Below are 5,475 nucleotides of genomic sequence, written 5' to 3' on the forward strand. Positions count from 1 at the left end.
ATTTAAGACTTTTGATGCCTCATATGTTTTAACTAACAAATCAGGCAAAGTAGTTGCCAAATATGTTGGGGCCAAACACAAGGGCTCAAAGACTTGTGTTTGGGTACCCAAGGTGCTTGTTTCTAATGTGAAAGGACCCAAGACCGTTTTGGTACCTAAGAACAAGGCCCAAATTGTTTTGTAGGTTTATGCATCTGGGGGCTCAAGTTGGATCATTGATAGCGGGTGCACAAACCACATGACTGGGGAGAAAAGAATGTTCTCCTCCTATGAGAAAAACCAAGATCCCCAAAGAGCTATCACATTCGGGGATGGAAATCAAGGTTTGGTAAAAGGACTTGGTAAAATTGCTATATCACCAGACCATTCTATTTCCAATGTTTTTCTTGTATATTCTTTAGATTACAATTTGCTTTCTGTTTCTCAATTATGCAATATGGGCTACAACTGTCTATTTACTAATGTAGGTGTTACTGTCTTTAGAAGAAGTGATGATTCAATAGCATTTAAGGGAGTATTAGAGGGTCAGGTATACTTAGTTGATTTTAACAGAGCTGAACTCGATACTTGCTTAATTGCTAAGACTAATATGGGTTGGCTCTGGCATCGCTGACTAGCCCATGTTGGGATGAAGAATCTTCACAAACTTCTAAAGGGAGAACACATTTTGGGACTAACAAATGTTCATTTTGAGAAAGACAGGGTTTGTAGCGCATGTTAAGCAGGGAAGCAAGTTGGTGCCCATCATCCACACAAAAACATCATGACAACCGACATGCCGCTTGAGCTACTCCACATGGATCTATTCGGTCCGATAGCTTACATAAGCATCGACGAGAGTAAGTATTGTCTTGTAATTGTGGATGACTATTCTCGCTTCACTTGGGTATTCTTTTTGCAGGAAAAATCTCAAACCCAAGAGACCTTAAAGGGATTCTTAAGACGAGATCAAAACGAGTTCGGATTAAAGATCAAGAAGATAAGAAGCGATAATGGGACGGAGTTCAAGAACTCTCAAATTGAAGGCTTTCTTGAGGACGAGGGCATCAAGCATGAATTCTCTTCTCCCTACACACCTCAACAAAATGGTGTAGTGGAGAGGAAGAATAGAACTCTACTTGACATGGCGAGGACCATGGTTGATGAGTACAAGACTTCGGACCGGTTTTGGGTGGAAGCAATCAACACCGCTTGCTACGCCATCAATCGTCTCTACCTTCACTGAATCCTCAAGAAGACATCTTATGAACTCCTAACCAGTAAAAAGCCCAATGTTTCATACTTTAGAGTCTTTGGTAGCAAATGTTTTATTCTTGTTAAAAGAGGTAGAAAATCTCAATTTGCTCATAAGGTTGTAGAAGGCTTTTTACTTGGTTATGACTCAAACACAAGGGCATATAGAGTCTTTAACAAGTCAACTGGACTAGTTGAAGTCTCTTGTGACATTGTGTTTGATGAGACTAATGGCTCTCAAGTAGAGCAAGTTGATCTTGATGAACTAGATGATGAAGAGGCTCCATGTGTTGCGCTAAGGAACAGGTCCATTGGAGATGTGTGTCCTAAGGAATCCGAAGAGCCCACACAAGCACAAGATCAACCATCATCTTCCATGCAAGCACCAACCCAAGATAAGGATCAAGCTCAAGATGATGAAAATGAAGATCAAGAGGATGAGCCACCTCAAGAGGAGGACAATGATCAAGGCGGAGATGCTAATGATCAAGACAAGGAAGATGATTAGGGTCAAAGACCGCCACACCCAAGAGTCCACCAAGCGATACAACGAGATCACCCCTTCTATTGAGACATACAGGGTGGAAGATGCATTAAGAGATTCGAATTGGGTGTTGGCAATGCAAGAGGAACTCAACAACTTCACGAGGAATGAGGTATGACATCTTGTTCCACGTCCTAACCAAAATGTTGTAGGAACCAAGTGGGTCTTCCGCAACAAGCAAGATGAGCATAGTGTGGTGACAAGGAACAAAGCCCGACTTGTGGCCAAGGGATATTCACAAGTCGAAGGTTTGGATTTCGGTGAAACCTATGCACCCATAGCTAGGCTTGAGTCAATTCGTATATTACTTGCCTATGCTACTTACCATGGCTTTAAGCTTTACCAAATTGACGTGAAAAGTGCCTTCCTCAATGGACCAATCAAGAAAGAGGTCTATGTTGAGCAACCTCCCGGCTTTGAAGATAGTGAGTACCCCAACCATGTTTACAAACTCTCTAAGGCGCTTTATGGGCTCAAGCAAGCCCCAAGAGCATGGTATGAATGCCTAAGAGATTTCCTTATCACTAATGGCTTCAAAGTCGGCAAAGCTGATCCTACTCTCTTTACTAAAACTATTGCAAATTATTTGTTTGTATGGCAAATCTATGTTGATGATATCATATTTGGGTCTACTAACAAATCTACTTGTGAAGAGTTTAGTAGGATTATGATTCAAAAATTTGAGATGTCTATAATGGGGGAGTTGAAGTATTTTCTAGGATTTCAAGTGAACCAACTCCAAGAGGGCACCTTCATCAGCCAAACCAAGTATATTCAAGACATACTCACCAAGTTTGGAATGAAGGATGCGAAACCCATCAAGACACCCATGGGAACCAATGGGCATCTTGACCTCGACACAGGAGGTAAATCCATAGATCAAAAGGTATACCGGTCGATAATAGGATCTCTACTCTATTTATGTGCATATCGACCGGATATTATGCTTTCTGTATGCATATGTGCAAGATTCCAAGCCGATCCTAAGGAAGTTCACCTTAGGGCCGTGAAAAGAATCTTGAGATATTTAGTTCATACACCTAAGTTTGGTCTTCGGTACCCCAAGGGATCCACTTTTGATTTAATAGGTTATTCAGATGCTGATTGGGCAGGGTGTAAAATTGATAGAAAGAGCACATCAGGGACTTGTCAGTTCTTAGGAAGATCCCTGGTGTCTTGGGCTTCAAAGAAACAAAATTTAGTAGCTCTTTCTACCACCGAAGCCTATATTGTCGCAGGCCATTGTTGCGCGCAATTGCTTTAGATGAGGCAAACCCTTAGGGACTATGGCTACAAATTAACCAAAGTCTCTCTCCTATGTGATAATGAGAGTGCAATCCGCATGGCGGATAATCCCGTTGAACACAGCCGCACTAAGCACATAGCCATTCGGTATCACTTTTGAGGGATCACCAACAAAGGGGGATATCGAGATTGCTTATGTTAGCACCAAAGAACAATTAGCTGATATCTTTACCAAACCACTAGATGAGAAGACCTTTACCAAACTTAGGAATGAGCTAAACATTCTGATTCTCGGAACTTTGATTGATACTTTGCACACATAGCTCATTTATGTACCTTTGATCATATCTCTTTCATGTGCTATGACTAATGTGTTTTTCAAGAAAATTCTTATGCTAAGTCATAGATTGAGAGGGAAATGGAGTTTTCGGCGAAGACAAGGCTTCCACTCCACTCTATCGGTATTACTTACCCTTCGCCGTCACTCCGAACCGCTCTCCACTTTGGTATAATCTTCACTCATATTTACTTGTACCATTTGGGAGAAAGTAAAAGGGCTCTAAATACTCCATTTTTGGCGATTAATGGCAAAGGGGGAGAGAGTATTATCCCAAAGCAAAAGGACCACACCACCACACCAATTTCAAAAAATTTCGAAACAAAGTTTTTTTAATGTTTTCAATTGGTTTCCTTCAAATTGGTATTCCTCTAAGAAATTCTATCTCAATTGATATTGAAATGTTTAAAAGAGGACTTTTTCAAAATTAGTATCTAAAATATTTGATCTTCTTTCAAATGGTAAAAACCCTCTTGAACACTAAGAGGAGAATTTCATTAAGGGGGAGTTTTGTTTAGTCAAAGGAAAAGCATTTGAAACAGGGGGAGAAAATTTCAAATCTTGAAAATGCTTCTCGAAATCTTATTCATATACCTTTGACTATTTGCAAAAAGACTTTGAAAATAATTTCCAAATGAATTTGCAAAAACAAAACAAGTGGTGCAAAAGTGGTCCAAAATGTTAAAAGAAAGAAAGCAATCCATGCATATCTTATGAAAATATAAATTGGTTTAACTCCAAGCAACCTTTGCACTTACCTTATGCAAACTATTTCAATTCTGCACTTATATATTTGCTTTGGTTTGTGTTGGCATCAATCACCAAAAAGGGGGAGATTGAAAGGGAAATAGGGTCAACCCTTTTCCTAAATGATTTTGATGGTTGAATTGCACAACACAAATATTTGGACTAACTAGTTTGCTCTAGAATATAAGTTCTACAGGTGTCAAAGGTTCAACACAAACCAATAAAAGATCCAAGTTAGGGTTCAAAAGAAAGGAGCAAAAGAAATCGAAGAGGACCCTGGTCTGGCGCACCGGACTGTCCGATGTGCCACTGGACAGTGTCCGATGCACCAGGGTGGATCGACCTCCAACTCTTCACCTTCGGGTTTCTCCAGGCGCACTCCGCTATAATTCACCGGACTATCCGGTGTGCCACCGGACTGTCTGGTGCACCAAGCGGAGCAACGGCTATCAGCGCAACGGTCGACTGCACAGTGCCCTGACAGAGCTACAGTTCGCGGCAGAAGTCAGAGCAGGCGCCAGAGGCGCACCGGACAGTGAACAGTGCCTGTCCGGTACGGCACCGGACTGTCCGGTACACCAAGATGTCAGAGCTCCAACGGTCGAAACCGTCAGAACCCTAACGGCTGGGTGACGTGGCTGGCTCACCGGACAGTGTCCGGTGCGCCCATCGACAGCAGCCCAACCCCAACGGTTGGTTTGGTGGTTGGGGCTATAAATACCCCCAACCACCACCATTCAAGGCATCCAAGTTTTTTCAGCCATTGCATTCAATACAAGAGCTCTATACTTCACTCCAAGACATAAAAAAGAGATCAAATCCTCTCCCAAGTCCAAAATCACTCCAAACCCTTAGTGTCTAGTGAGAGAGAGATTTTCGTGTTCATTTGAGTTCTTGTCGCTTGGATCGCTTTTCTTCTTCCCCATTCTTGTTCTCAACACCTTTGTAATCAAAGCAAGAGACACCAAGTTGTGGTGGTCCTTGTGGGGTCTAAGTGACCCATTTGATTGAGGAGAAAAGCTCACTCGGTCTAGGTGACCGTTTGAGAGAGGGAAAGGGTTGAAAGAGACCCGGTCTTTGTGACCACCTCAACGGGGAGTAGGTTTGCAAGAACTAAACCTCGGTAAAACAAATCACCGTGTCATCCGCTTTCATTTGCTTGTGATTTGTTTTCGCCCTCTCTAACGGGCTCGGTTTTATTTCTACCGCTAACCCGACTTGTAGTTGTGTTTAAAGTTTGTAAATTTCAGATTTGCCTATTCACCCCCCCTCTAGGCGACTTTCAAATTCATACCATGCTCTTGGGGCTTGCTTAAGTCCATAGAGCGTCTTAGAGAGCTTATATACATGGTCAGGATACCTGTCATCC

Source organism: Zea mays, chromosome 2 (genome assembly GCF_902167145.1).
Source record: "Zea mays cultivar B73 chromosome 2, Zm-B73-REFERENCE-NAM-5.0, whole genome shotgun sequence".
NCBI lineage: Eukaryota > Viridiplantae > Streptophyta > Magnoliopsida > Poales > Poaceae > Zea > Zea mays.